Source organism: Eleutherodactylus coqui, chromosome 5 (assembly GCF_035609145.1).
Source record: "Eleutherodactylus coqui strain aEleCoq1 chromosome 5, aEleCoq1.hap1, whole genome shotgun sequence".
Lineage (NCBI taxonomy): Eukaryota > Metazoa > Chordata > Amphibia > Anura > Eleutherodactylidae > Eleutherodactylus > Eleutherodactylus coqui.
Genome location: NC_089841.1, coordinates 233,495,106 through 233,510,857, shown reverse-complemented (window position 1 = coordinate 233,510,857; position 15,752 = coordinate 233,495,106). Strand labels below are relative to the sequence as shown.

The 15,752-nt window shown below is 45.4% G+C and overlaps 2 protein-coding genes across 3 annotated transcripts in view; one reads left to right on the top strand and one right to left on the bottom strand.

The window, feature by feature from the left end:
* Positions 1 to 15,752, bottom strand: part of MLLT3 (MLLT3 super elongation complex subunit) — a 234,083-nt gene that overhangs the window by 218,035 nt on the left and 296 nt on the right. The window contains exon 2 of one of the 2 annotated variants that reach the window (XM_066604337.1): positions 5,927 to 6,147. The exons of the other annotated variant lie outside the window; for it this stretch is intronic. The gene's annotated coding sequence lies outside the window, so the exon portion shown is untranslated. The remainder of the gene's footprint in view (positions 1 to 5,926; positions 6,148 to 15,752) is intronic. 2 annotated transcript variants of the gene reach the window in all.
* The window catches only part of FOCAD (focadhesin), a 154,675-nt gene continuing 151,528 nt past the window's right edge, over positions 12,606 to 15,752 (top strand). The window contains exon 1 of the mRNA XM_066604331.1: positions 12,606 to 12,724. The gene's annotated coding sequence lies outside the window, so the exon portion shown is untranslated. The remainder of the gene's footprint in view (positions 12,725 to 15,752) is intronic.

The following is a 15,752-nucleotide window of genomic DNA, read 5'->3' as shown; positions in this document are numbered from 1 at the left end:
ACTTACACAGAAGTGCTACCAGAGAAAACTGAAAATTACAGATAGAGCCTGCAGAGTGAAAATCCAGTGAAAAATGCAGGATAAAAGTCATAAAGTGGCCAAAAGTAGAGGTATCTGAAGTTCATATCGGCTTAATTCTGAAAAGTCATCTGAAAGTGTGGGTACACATTAATAAAAATTTAACCCGGAAGCCTTTTGATTAAGCACCAGAGGGCGCACAAGGCCTTCTACTTATGTCCTTACTTGACCTTCACAAAAAACAGCATTTCTTCTAGTTTTCTGAAGACCGCTTTATAGACTTTTCACATGCTTGCTGTTTATCATTAAAGATAATAGACACTAGCAGAAAAGAAAGCCTTCCCATTAGCGACACTATTATTTAATGTTGTATAATTGGATGCAGTTGTGACGGGGTGAGTATTGGCTATAGTACTGTAGACGGCTCCACATTTTCCTTTAACTTCATAGGTAAAGAGAGAATTGGGATCGAATGTTTGATAAATGCACAAGTATTAATGCAGGTCACCGATGCCAAAGCCCGTGGCCAAAAGTTTTATGTAACTCTGGCAAGGATGTCCTAAACAACACAGAGTGATAAGAGATGTCGGAGTTTATTTTATATGTCAAATGGTTTTTATGACTTCCAATGAAATGTTGGCATCGCTTCCCTTCAGAGCATTAAAAACATCACCAAATATAAAAATTCGGAAAAGAGTACGCCGGGTTGTGATGACTCGTTTATTGGTTAATGGTGATAATATTATTTACATTGCTTTCTCTAAGAATGGTTTTGTTTGGAGTTATCCATCTGCTCTGGATTAATGGGAGAGGCAATATATTTTAGCACAAATCCAGGACCCCCTACAGGGGTTGATGTGAACTTCAGTCGGCTCAGAAATGTCATCGTAGGGTACTTCGAAATGCCAAATTCAGAAAAAAAAAAGGAAAGGCACACTTGCATACAAGCACACAGCAAGAGGCACGGCCCTTTATCCCAACTGAACTCTCTCAACAAGAATTTCACAGCATGAAGCGCAGGCTCATTGTACCCAGTTTTTAGTAATTTTCAGTCGGTGATTTTCTGTAGAGGAGAAGAGAATGTTGTTCTTCTAAGTGGAAAGGGCTATACAATTTCATGTTGACCTAAGACGTTAGCATTACATAGCAATCTGTCAGTAAGCAAGTCTGCTTCCCGACGTGGTCGGCTTAAAGTTTGGGTGTGCACATGTATTCATACTGTCAACTTCCACTTTAGACCTTCTCTAATCTTTCTCAAACCCTTACCATATACCAAGTATATATATATATATATATATATATATATATATATATATATACACTACTGTTCAAAAGTTTGGGGTCACATTGAAATGTCCTTATTTTTGAAGGGAAAGCACTGTACTTTTCAATGAAGATAACTTTAAACTAGTCCTAACTTTAAACAAATGCACTCTATACATTGCTAATGTGGTAAATGACTATTCTAGCTGCAAATGCCTGTTTTTTTGTGCAATATCTACAAAGGTGAATAGAGGCCCATTTCCAGCAACTATCACTCCAGTGTTCTAATGGTACAATGTGTTTGCTCATTGGCTCAGAAGGCTAATTGATGATTAGAAAACCCTTGTGCAATCATGTTCACACATCTGAAAACAGTCTAGCTCGTTACAGAAGCTACAAAACTGACCTTCCTGTGAGCAGATTGAGTTTCTGGAGCATCACATTTGTGGGGTCAATTAAACGCTCAAAATGGCCAGAAAAAGAGAACTTTCATCTGAAACTCGACAGTCTATTCTTGTTCTTAGAAATGAAGGCTATTCCATGCGAGAAATTGCTAAGAAATTGAAGATTTCCTACAACGGTGTGTACTACTCCCTTCAGAGGACAGAACAAACAGGCTCTAACCAGAGTAGAAAAAGAAGTGGGAGGCCGCGTTGCACAACTAAGCAAGAAGATAAGCACATTAGAGTCTCTAGTTTGAGAAACAGACGCCTCACAGGTACCCAACTGTCATCTTCATTAAATAGTACCCGCAAAACACCAGTGTCAACATCTACAGTGAAGAGGCGGCTGCGGGATTTTGGGCTTCAGGGCAGAGTGGCAAAGAAAAAGCCATATCTGAGACTGGCCAATAAAAGAAAAAGATTAAGATGGGCAAAAGAACACAGACATTGGACAGAGGAAGACTGGAAAAAAGTGTTGTGGACGGATGAATCCAAGTTTGAGGTGTTTGGATCACAAAGAAGAACGTTTGTGAGACGCAGAACAAATGAAAAGATGCTGGAAGAATGCCTGACGCCATCTGTTAAGCATGGTGGAGGTAATGTGATGGTCTGGGGTTGCTTTGGTGCTGGTAAGGTGGGAGATTTGTACAGGGTAAAAGGGATTCTGAATAAGGAAGGCTATCACTCCATTTTGCAACGCCATGCCATACCCAGTGGACAGCGCTTGATTGGAACCAATTTCATCCTACAACAGGACAATGACCCTAAACACACCTCCAAATTGTGCAAGAACTATTTACAGCAGAAGCAGGCAGCTGGTATTCTATCGGTAATGGAGTGGCCAGCGCAGTCACCAGATCTGAACCCCATTGAGCTGCTGTGGGAGCAGCTTGACCGTATGGTACGCCAGAAGTGCCCATCCAACCAATCCAACTTGTGGGAGATGCTTCTAGAAGCGTGGGGGGCAATTTCACAAGCTTACCTCAACAAATTAACAGCTAGAATGTCAAAGGTGTGCAATGCTGTAATTGCTGCAAAAGGAGGATTCTTTGACGAAAGCAAAGTTTGATGTAAAAACAATGTTATTTCAAATACAAATCATTATTTCTAACCTTGTCAATGTCTTGACTCTATTGTCTATTCATTTCACAACGCATGGTGGTGAATAAGTGTGACTTTTCATGGAAAACACAAAATTGTTTGGGTGACCCCAAACTTTTGAACGGTAGTGTATATATATATATTACAGCTATTTCTGAACTGAACAGTAAACATCCTTATTAGAGATGAGCGAGTATACTCACTAAGGCACATTACTCGAGCGAGTAGTGCCTTAGCCGAGTATCTCCCCGCTCGTCTCTAAAGATTCGGGGCTGGCGCGGGTGACAGGTGAGTTGCAGCGGGGAGGGGGGGAGAGGGAGAGAGAGATCTCCCCTCCGTTCCTCCCCGCTCTCCCCAGCCGCCGCCGGCCCCCGAATCTTTAGAGACGAGCAGGGAGATACTTGGCTAAGGCACTACTCGCTCGAGTAATGTGCCTTAGTGGGTATACTCGCTCATCTCTAATCCTTATATGTCACAAAAGTTGATTTCTACTCTCTGTGGGTTATTTGTATCATCGTAGACCGCGTTCTGATTACCCCCACTGTTTACAACTGCTGTTCAGAGCCAAATATCACACTTAGGCCAGATTCATAAGGTTGTAGGCATATGACACCTAGGTCATCAATTCATGTGAAAAGTTGGCTATATGGATAGCCTCACAAGCTATTATAAGGCCATGTGATATCCATGGATTGCATGTGAATTGGCCCTTAAATGGGTTGTACCAGGATTACGAGTCATCCCCCAAACAAAGGATAGGGGATAACTTATTAATTGATGGGGGTCTCACCACTGAGACCCCCATGATCCCAAGAACGGGGGTCTTGTGTTCCCTGTCCTCCTCACTGTAGGCTTACTGCACCCCCTGCAGCGAGGAGGAGACTGAATGAAGTGCAAATGCACTGCCGCACTATGCACTTTCAATGGGACTGCCAGAGATAGCCAAGTACTCGGGTATTTCCGTCAGCTCAATTGAAATTAATGTGACGGTCACGCATTCTCGACCAGCGCTCTATTCATTTTGACATCACTGTGGGGGGGAGAAGCAACCCTGCTGTGACAGGCAGAGGGAGACGCGGGACCACCATTCTAAACATCTTGTGGATAGGGGATAACTTGTGATTCTGGTACGACCACTTTAAAGTCTGTTATCTTAAAATCTGTTTTCCTAGTTTTTCTGCTATTTTAAAGTCTGCTAACCTCTTGTGCTGACGAAAATGGATAGGCTCCTTGCAAGTCTAAATTGTACTTGCATGTGCCCTAATGACCATCTTCTTGTTATTTGTATAGCGCCAACTTATTCCGCAGCACTTTTAGGTAATTACTATTTATTAGCCCCCACCAAGCTGGGTTCTTCCCTGGAAGGATGGAAGGCTTGGATAGATGGAGTCAACCTTGAACCTCTCCATCTGAATCATGCGGGGATTGAACTTGTAACCTTCAGGTCGTGGGCGAGAGCTTACACTCTGCACAATCAAAGAACACTTTTGCTCGTTACTTTTAGTCATGCTGGTGGACCTGCCAATTCTGGCAAATGCCAATTGAGCTGCAAAGTGTGGGATGCCGGTACAGGTCCCACTACAGGCCATCTGGCCCACATGCAGAATGTTTCTGGCAGTTTGGTCAGAATCATGCTGACCAGAAGCCCGCTGGAAGTCATTTTGTTGGGTTCTGGAACTGCTGTTCCTCCTACAACAGAGCAGATACCGGTCCTGATGCTGGGTTAGTACTTTTCTATGCCATATCCAACTCTCCTCATATAACGGCCCATGTCCTAGTATGTGCTCCATGCTCTTGAGACTGTACTGGAAGACACAGCAAAGCTTCTTGCAAGGGCATGTATGAATATGCCATCCTAGGGGAACAGGACTACCTATGCAACCTGATTGGACTGCGGGTGCCGTCTAATGCTGCCAGTAGTGACAAGGTCACTAGCAAAACTAGGGAAGAATCAGTCAGGAAGAATAAGTAGAAAGCGATTGTCTGTATCCCCTTTCTGGGGGTTGTCTTGCTGTTGTCTCTCCAGTGCGACTTTCATTTCCACCAATGCAGGTGAAATTGATTCACAGTCGTTTATGCCCCCTACCTGAAGATAGTGATATCCCTGAAGTTTAATTGACTTGGGGTTATGCTGTTAGGCTTTAAAGTGCTATGCGGGGAAAACTGTGACTAGGCGGTTACAGAAGGGACTTGTAACATAGTATGTTAGGCTGAAAAAGACATATGTCCATCCCTCTCAGCCTATTATCCCCCAATATTGATCCAGAGAAAGGCAAAAAAAACCACAACGAGCTAGAAGGCAATTTTCCCCATTTAAAGGGAAAAAATTTCTTCCAGGCTTCAATCTGGCATTTGGAATAATCCACAGATCACCAACCCTTCTGAATAATCAGTAGCTATAACATGTAATATTGTATTGCTAAAGAATGGTGTCCAGGCCCCTCTTGTACTCTTTTATTGAATTTGCCATCACCACATCCTCAGGCAGAGTTCCATAATCTCACTGCTCTTACAGTAAAGAACCCCCTTCTGTGTAGAAACCTTCTTTCCTCTAGACGTATGGGATGCCCCCTTGTTACAGTCACAGTCCTGGATATAAATAGATGATGAGAGATCTCTGTATTGTCCCCTAATATATTTAAACATAGTTATTAGGTCGCCCCTCAGCCGTATTTTTTTCTAAACTTAGTAATCCCAATTTTGATAACTTTTCTGGGTATTGTAGTCCACCCATTCCATTTATTACTTTAATTGCCTGCCTATATACCCAATCAAGCTCTGATATGTCCTTCTTCAGTACCGATGCCCAAAACTGGACGCAACATTTCATGTGTGTGTGGTGACCCGAAACGCCTTTTTCTGGCCCCTCCATAAATGTCATACATGTCATCTTTCAATGTGGATGCACTGTGCAAAATGTCTTGTCTGCTGTTATGTGTATTGCACAGCTGCAGCATGTGAGAGGTTAATGTCTGAAAGTGGCTGGAATATGTCTGGAAATGTAACAATATCTGTCTAGTCACGTGATGTCTGTACCCTATAAATGTGAGTGATTGGGGTGTAGTGCGAGAGCAGTGAGACTGCCGGCCACATGGGGGTACCTTTAACACTCATGTGGTGAAGAGAATGGAGGTTGAAGAAACGATATCCTGATGTCCCTATCCCAGGAACCTTCATCTGACAGAGAGAGCTGAGTGGAGAGAAGAGTCCGCTGTGCAGTGATCCAAGTTCTGAATCCAGTGAGTGTCTGTGGAGTGATCCTACCCCCATCCTCCTCCAGAGTGTTCCCATTCCAGGAGCCGTACCTTACAGATAACGTGGCCTGTAGGACCCATAATGCAAATTTTCAATATATTAAGAAAGAGCAGCCAGCAGCACTCACCAATTCCCCAGTTTGTGGGTGGAGTGAAGTGATGCAAGCTTCAAAACTAGATTAGACCCATATCCCAGTAGTATCCACTTAATCCAATGGTAGGAGCAGCATCCGAGGTGTAACAAAGCAGTCCATATAATCAAGATAACTTCAATATCAAATGGAAATTTTCTTCATTCCATGGTCAAAACAGCGACATTTCGACCCACCCTCTGGCTTGAGAAAGACTCAGAGGGTGGGTCGAAACGTCGCTGTCTTGACCATGGAATAAAGAAAATTTCCATTTGATATTGAAGTTATCTTGATTATATGGACTGCTTTGTTACACCTCGGATGCTGCTCCTACCATTGGATTAAGTGGACTGTAGGACCGGTGTCATCCTGTGTCTCCTCCCTGACCTCAAGTCTACTGTCCTGCCTGCACTGGTGTGTAATAATCTGTATACTGTCAAGCTTCAAGTAAAGTCTTTCCAGTCTCTGTCCGTTCCCAGGGACTGTGGTATTTAACCCTTTTCAATCCACTGTCGAACGTCTAAAGACAATCTGATTGAAGGCTGTACAGCTTCTGATGTTGGAAGACGTCCGGCAGGGTATTCTTACGGTATATTACTGGCCGATCTGTTGTCGGGGGCCTCTCCAGCATGTCCAATACCGCAGTACTGGCTTTAGCCAGCAGATGGCACCATTGTATAACAGCAATAAGAGAGAGCCTTTTAGGAAACCCTGAATCCAAAATTGGATTGGAAAGGGTTAAGTTAACTGTGTGTGGACTTTCTTCATTTAACCGCCAGGTACAAGCTACGGTGAGAAGAAACAGTGACAAGTCTACAGTCTACCACATGTATACAGGTAATCGCTGTCCCAGCGTTGCCTGGAAGAGGCTTAGCGGTACTTGGGCCGAGGTTGCGTGCGTCCCTCCGGGGGAGCAGTCTGGTAAGAGCCACCGTGACATGTGCCAACTCTTCCCTCCCAGCTCCTTAGCGCAGGCCTCGTGCCTGGGTGGCCGGTGGGGCACCACATGTGGTCTAACTAGTGACTTGTAAAGACAAAGAACAATGTTCTCATCATGCGCCCCTAGACCTCTTTTGATGCACCCCATAGTCCCCTGTTAGCCTTGGCAGCAGCTGCCTGACGCTGGTTGCTCCAGTTAAGCTTACAGTTAAAGGGGTTGTCCCGCGCCGAAGCGGGTTTTTTTTTTTTTCAACCCCCCCCCCCGTTCGGCGCGAGACAACCCCGATGCAGGGACCTAAGGAAAGCTTACCGGAGCGCTTACCTTAATCCCCGCGCTCCGGTGACTTCTATACTTACCGGTGAAGATGGCCGCCGGGATCCTCTACCTCCGTGGACCGCAGCTCTTCTGTGCGGTCCATTGCCGATTCCAGCCTCCTGATTGGCTGGAATCGGCACGTGACGGGGCGGAGCTACACGGAGCTACACGGAGCCCCATAGAGAACAGGAGAAGACCTGGACTGCGCAAGCGCGGCTAATTTGGCCATCGGAGGCCGAAAATTAGTCGGCACCATGGAGACGAGGACGCTAGCAACGGAGCAGGTAAGTATAAAACTTTTTATAACTTCTGTATGGCTCATAATTAATGCACAATGTACATTACAAAGTGCATTATTATGGCCATACAGAAGTGTATAGACCCACTTGCTGCCGCGGGACAACCCCTTTAACTAAAACCCCCAAGTCCTTTTCCATGTCAGTGTTGCCCATTTAGTGTGTATTGGTGACATGTATTTCCTCTGCCCATGTGCAGAACTTTACATTTATCAGTGTTAAACCTTGTTTGCCACTTTTCTGCCCAAGCCACCAATTTAGCCATATCCTCTCATAATCCCCTTGCACCCTCTCTTGTGTTACTTTCTTTACATAGTTTTGTGTCATCATGTAAAGTCCTGTTTAAGCCCACACTACATCAAGATATATGTGAGAGAAATGAACAATTGGAATCTCTATGGGTAGAGATACATGAAGGGAAAATAATAGTAAAATCCTCGTAGGGGTTTGCTATAGGTCACCAAATATAACAAAAGTAAACAAAAATCTATTATTGAGGCAATTAGATGAAGCATCAAATCACAATGAGGTAAATATTGTGGGAGACTTTAACTATCCGGATCTAAAGTGGGAAACCGAAACCTGCGGATCTCATAAAAGACGTTGGTTTCTGTCCATAACTAAAGATAATAACTTTTCCCAACTTGTGCAGGAACCAACTAGAGGGACAGCCATTTTGGACTTAACCCTTTCCAATCCACTGTCTGACATCTAAAGACATTCTGATTGAAGGCTGTACAGCTTCCGATGTCAGAAGACGTCCAGCAGGGTATTCTTACTGTATAATACTGGCCGCTCTATTGTCAGGGGCCTCTCCAGCATGTCCCATACCACAGTACTGGCTCTAGCCAGCAGGTGGCGCCATTGTATAATGGCAGAAAGAGAAAGCCCCCTAGGAAACCCTGAATCCAAAATTGGATTGCAAAGGGTTTATATTAATCAATAGACCTGACAGAATAACAGGTGCAGGTCGGGGGGGGGGGGGGGGGGCACCTGGGAAATAATATAATGCATTTCACCTTGTCTTTCAATAGGGAGTCTTATCGGAGAGGTATAGAAATATTAGACTTTAGGAAGGCAAAGTTCAATCAGCTTGTTCTTAGACATGCCCCTAACCTCATTGACTGGGACAATGTCCTCAGAAATAAGAGTACAGACAATAGATGGGAAATTTTAAAACGTATCTTAAGTACTCGCTATGAGCAGTTCATACCTAAAAGGGTTAGGAATAGAAAACCAATGTGGCTCAATAAACATGTAAAGCTGGCAATAAACCACAAAAACAAAGCATTTAAACTATTAAAACAAGAAGGCAATGAAGAAGCATTAAAAAGCTATGAGGGAAAAAATTAATTATGTAAATGGAAAATAAAAGCAGCAAAGTTGGACACACAGAGATCCACTGCTAAACAGAGTAAAACTAACCCATAGTTAGATTAAAACGTAAAGTTTTGACCCTTTAAAAAGAAATGAAGTAAAAATTGTAGCGGGTGATGAGGAGAAAGCAAATCTGTTAAATCGTTTTTTTCACCAGTTTATTCACTTAGTAAAATGAAATGTCCAATGAAATGAAAAGTGAGAAAGTAAACTCTCCATTAAATGTCACCAGTGTAACCCTTTCCAATCCAATGTCGGACCTCATTGAGATTTCGCTGTATAGTTCCCATGTTGGATGACGTCTGACACATGCTTCTAACACTATGCAGAAGAGAGTTCCGTCATTTGAGTTCTCTTTTGCATACTGCAATAAATATATATATGCACATCTTACATAAATATTTAGGTATGTATTACATTTTTTGGAATACAAATTGGTGCATTTTTGGAGCACGAAGCACTGCTATGGAAAAGTTGACGCATTTTATGGCACATCTTTCCTATTTTTGGTGAAGCATAAATTGTGCAGAATTTACAAGTCTGTTCACCACTTTTGTAAATTTTGGCACAATTTACGACTGTCGAAATTCTAACAAAAAAAATTGGCAAAATATACGATAATATTCATAAACAAAGGCCATTGTGTACAGGTATGGGCACCAGTAATAAAGAAGGACATATCCGAAATTAAGCATTTTCAAAGACGGGCAGCTAAGCGTGACAAAGTACCGGAAGTGAGTGATGTACTGGAAGGGACATCAGCTAGAATCTGTGGAGCAGGGAGCAAGAGCATCGGAGCGGCACCGGAGTGGGGTAAGCGAGTATGTAAGTGAGGGGGTGTTAGTGGGGTAAGAGAGTGAGTATGCAAGTGAGAGAGTGTAAGAATAAGTGAGTGGGTAAGTGAGGGGGTGTAAGTAAGTCAGTGGGTAAGTGGGGGTGTGAGTGAGTGCATAAGTGAGAGGGATGTAAGAGAGTAAGTGGGGTGTAAGAGAGGGTGTAAGAGAGTGAGTGTGTAAGTGAAGCGAATCAGTTGTGACAGTGAGCAGGCATTGAGAGCGTGTGAGCGATTTAAAATAAAAAAATTAAGACGCGAAGGGCGGAGGCAGAGGCACATGAGTGGTTGCGAATGGGCAGACGCATGTGAGTGGTTGCGAATGAGCAGAGGCACGTGAGTGGTTTGCGAATGGGCAGAGGCACGTGAGTGGTTGCGAACGGGCAGAGGCACGTGAGTGGTTGCAAATTGGCAGAGGCACGTGAGTGGTTGCAAATGGGCAGAGGCACGTGAGTGATTGCAAATGGGCAGAGGCATGTGAGTGGTTGCGAAGGGGCAGAGGCACATGAGTGATTGCGAAGGGGCAGAGGCACGTGAGTGATTGCGAAGGGGCAGAGGCACGTGAGTGGTTGCAAACAGGCAGAGGCACGTGAGTGGTTGCGAATTAGCAGAGGCACGTGAGTGGTTGCGAATTGGCAGAGGCACGTGAGTGGTTGCAAATTGGCAGAGGTATGTGAGTGGTTGCGAACGGGCAGAGGCACGTGAGTGGTTGCAAACGGGCAGAGGCACGTGAGTGGTTGCGAATGGGCAGAGGCACGTGAGTGGTTGCGAACGGGCAGAGGCACGTGAGTGGTTGCGAACGGGCAGAGGCACGTGAGTGGTTGCGAACGGGCAGAGGCACGTGAGTGGATGGGAACGGGCAGAGGCACATGAGGAGTGTAATCTAGTTGATCTTCATTACTTCTGTAAGTAAATTTGTAGATCCCCATGCTTGACTATGCCATCTAGTGTGCTACGTATGAAATGTATGCGGTCCTTGAGCAGCCAATCAGGGGTGCATACTGTTGCGCAAGATGCATGCACATCGCACATTTGAAAGCCCAGATCCTGGATCTAATAGAGTGATTGGCAGCACTGAGATCCTTTGACAATATGTCAGGGATTTGCCTACAACACAGCACACCATGCACCCTGAACAGCACAGTTCACACCACACGTCCGGCACAAGGACCGACACACAGGAACATAACACTGTTCACACTGAACAAACAGAGGAAAGCCCAGCAACCACAGCAGAGGAGATGGTATATATGAGCAGCAGACCGGGGGGATTGGCTGGCTGGAGAAATCCACACCCAGCCAGATCAAAAAAACATTTTTTTAAAAATTATTGTTTCTTCTTTGAATTGTTTTAAGTCCCGTAATGTTTTTATTTTTCCACTGACAGAGCTGTTTTCTGCATAAGGCGCTGTAGTTTTTATTGGCACTATATTGGGGTGCGTATGGATTTTTTAACCACTTGTATTGGTATTTTAGGGATGCAAAATGAACAGTGACTCTTTTTTCTAATGTTTTGCGTTGGCTGCGGAGGATAAAAAGTGTGTTCAACTTTCCGTATGAGTCGTTATCAAACATGTGGGGGGTTTTCATTGTTTATTAAACAGTTGCGCAAAAAAGTTGTTTTTTTCCTACTATTTTAGTGGGTTTTTTACCAGTATTATTTTTTACGTTCCTGTTGGGGGCTTGAACCAGCGATCTTATGATCACCATGATAATATATTGCAGTACTTCTGTACTGCACTACATTATCGCTTAGCGTAGTGATCATAGGTCATGGCAGACCCGGACGCCACTTTCTGGCACCTGGTTGCTATGACAATCCATCGACCCTCCTCGATCACATAACATTGGGCTGATGATGTCACAGAGGGAGCACCCTCCCTCTGTGAACCATTTCGATAATACCATCCATCTCAATTGCAAGGGGCTTACAATAAAGAAGCGGTTGGTGCCACCCCCCGTTTTACAAATAGTTTCAGCCCCAATGCTGATGACAGTTTGGTTCTGTAACACAGCGGTTTACTTCCGCCATTAGCGAGTGATTGTTCTCTTGCGGTGAGGGATATTGCCTGCGACATGTTGCACTGCAGCCTAACACACAAACTCACATACAAAAATGTTTGTCGCACTAATGCGAGGGACTGTAATAACGGTAAAACCCCGCCCCCACCGGCAGTGTATGTGCAGATGAATGCCATGAGGCCAACACTGCATGCAATATGACAAGCACAGCAGAAGACAAGCTTGGTCTCCAGGAAAATGGCCGCTCACTAGCAGTGCTGAGGACATACTGATCGCACAGCACTTTGCCTCTAGTGCAGGACTGCGAAGCACACGTGATAGTCCGCATTTGCCTCCTGCTGAAACACTGAGAGCCATCAGACCCGTCGTGTCCAACAACACATCCATCCCCCGCAGGAAGCGGCTGCGCATCACACCAAGCGCTGTGCGATTATCTACGTCTGCGGCGGCTATTCTGCACTAGCCACGCCCCTCCAGCCTCAAACCAATCAGAGTGCGGAAAGTCAAATCAGGCCCGCCCAGCTCATCTCCCGGGGTCGCAAAAGTGCATCTTCCGCAACACTTCTGCCCTAATCACCAATCAGGTTGCTGGAATTGTGAATCAGTCAACCCAAACAACCAATCAGGTTGCTGGACTTGTCAGGGCTAGGACCAATGTGAGCGGAGAGTGTGGTGACGTCACGCCCAGGCCTCACTAGTTGCCGCATCCTGAAGTTCATGCGGAGTTGTGAGGTAATGCGCTGCTGTCAGCTCTGCCTGCTGCTAGTGCCGGCGGGGTGACGTCACGTGTGCGCGGGTTAGGTGGTCAGTTAGCCCTCAGTATCACGTTAGGTTGTAGTGACACTGATGGTTTAAACCCCTTCACACAAGTGTATGCACATTTGCGCGCTGAGCCATGCTGTTTTGCGTGCGCGTCGGTGTATTTTTCAGTACTTTTTCTGCGCACCGGACGTATTCATTTGCGCGTGCTACACAAAGATTCACGGCGTGAAATGGCGAATCCGTCACTTGAGTTCCAAATGTGTTCTTTTCCCAGTGGAATTACGCAGCATATCACACATTTGCGCACTCTGCATTGCTATCCATGGGGCCCTTTGGTGCGCACATGCGCAGGAAAAAAAAGAGCATGCTGCGCGTGGGGGTGGGGTGTTTGCACTAGCGAAATGCACGCGCGAAATACGAAAATCAATGGATTCTATTCTCTGCGTATTGCGTGCGTTAAATTTACGCCTCCAATACGCCCTTGTGAAGGAGCGCTGATGGCGCCGCTCTGCTCTCAGAATTGGCTGTCACCTGTTTTACTTTATACTGGGTGGGCGTAAGCGGCGGCGCACACAGCGGGTACGCACTGACATGATGATAATCCCCATACACGGTCTTGGCGTGTAATATGTGCCAGGCTAGTGCATGCCGCCATTCATTTTGCGCACATATTTCTCGTGTTGCGTATGAGAGTCTACGGCAGATTGGTACTGCATATTACGCTTGCAGAAACGGCGCGGGTAAAAGGCATTGAGCCCACGGCCGTCTGAGGAGCCCTAAAATCCTCGGCTCTATTTGCCAAATTGCAAATGTCCAAAATACAACAACTGTGGCAGATCTCCGCCTGACGCCAATACTGATATATAAAATGTACTAAAAATAGGGGGTTTTTTTGTGGCGGTTTTCTTCACTTCATGTGTTTTTTAGGGCCGTAGGTGGTGGTATAAAACGCAGCTTGCTCTGGGTACAACCTACATCGGACCACACCCAGACGGGCGCCCATGTGCCACCCGCTCTGCACTGGCACTGCATGTCCTATGGGTTATAGCCTCACCATGGAAAGGAACGAGAAGAAGACACGCAGGGATTTCTTTTTCATTCTTGTCCGTGTTAAAATTTGACCATATGACTGTCCTCCTAGGCTGGGATGTGGCCGTGTGACCCGGCCCCCCCCGTCACCTCCCCTAATAACATCATAGCTTAGTCTATGGTGCTCTGTGGATGGGACAGGTTCACCTTAACCCTTTGCAATCCAATTTTGGATTCAGGGTTTCCTAGGGGTCTTTCTCTTTCTGCCATTATACAATGGCGCCATCTGCTGGCTAGAGCCAGTACTGCAGTATGTGATATGCTGGAAAGGCCCCCGACAACAGAGCGGCCAGTAATCTACAGTAAGAATACCCTGCCAGACGTCTACCGATGTCAGAGCTGTACAGCCTTCAATCAGAATGTCTTTAGACGTCAGACAGTGGATTGGAAAGGGTTAATACTAGACATCGTCACAATTCTGAGTCGGGCCCCCTGTCCACGACCGTGAATTTGCCGTCGGTAAATCGCCATCGAATCACGCAGGCTAAAGCTTTTCATAGTGTTGCTATGGAAAGCGCCGGCCCCATGTCCACGAGCGGAGAATCATTGCGATTCTCTACTGGTGGCGGGCAATTCGCAGCATATTGCGAATTGCCCTGATTCTCCGCGGTCAGCCTATCTATTAGATAGGGCTGACCGGCGGAGATTCGGCGGCGGCTCCCGCAGCGGAGATCTGCCGCGGGACTTCGCAACGCCCGTGGACAGCCGGCCTCACCTGTTTTTGTCCCAGTCACTTTTTATGTTGTTATGTATCATAATGAATCCGCAACTCAAGTCCGGTTGGATGAGCCAGCCTAAATATCTGCAGAGAAGATAACGGTTTTGTATTTAATTGTATCATTGCTCACCAAAAGAAACACAAAAAAAAAAGAAACAAACTCACTTTTAGGCAAAAATTCCTGATTTTGTACATAAATACGCAACGAGTGCGCAGGTTACCGGCATATTTACTGCGTATTTACGCACGCCCTTTGATTTCAATGTGCTATAATGGTGCGTGAGACACAACCGAAAATCGTGTTACGAATGCGCAGCCGTGAATGAACCCATCGAAATCACTTCGCTCTATTCACTGTATATTATGCGCATAAAAATATAGACATAATACGCTGCGTAATTACCAAATCGATGGGATTTCATTCATTCATTTTTTTGACATGCGCAAATACACTTCGGATAGATAGAAAAACGCCAGGCAGCGGCGTATTCTGGCTCATGAATACACCGCGTAATCACAGATCAAAATACACGGACACTTGGACTCTTGGGAAACCTGCCTAATTATGCGGTAAGTGTAGGGGCAGATCGCTAAGGGCTCCCACACACTTGCGATTTTTTTTTTAACGCGATTAGCAATGGACTTTCTTATGTTAAAAACGCGTCGCGCAAAAATCGCAATGTACCAACTTGTGATGCGTTTTTAACATTAGAAAGTCCCATTGACAATCGCGTTAAAAAAAACGCGCGTGGAAGCCTGAAGCCTTACTTCACATGGGCGAGTGCGATATCGCCGCAGGAAAACCGTGGCAATATCACTTTCCCTGTCTTTGTCGCACGTAGTTAGTGCAACATGTGAGAGAGATTGGGCAGGACCTATTTTACCGTGTATTTTTCAAACTTGTGCGCTATAGCACAGAGTTCGATTGGTCCGTAAAAAAACCTAAAAACCTTGTTAATGCGCAATTACGCTCCACAGCGGCGAGCGCAGTTATGTATACGCCCACCTGAAGAAGCCCTAAATAACAATGCTGGTTTGCTAATCTTGACTGTAGGGAAGCGGACATTCCCCACGGGGTGGTAATGGCGGCCGCATTGGTCGCCTCACAACTTTTCCGGAAAACAAATCTAACTAAGAATCACCAGCCCTGATTATGAAGACACAACTCAGGGACTTTACGTGCTTGAGATC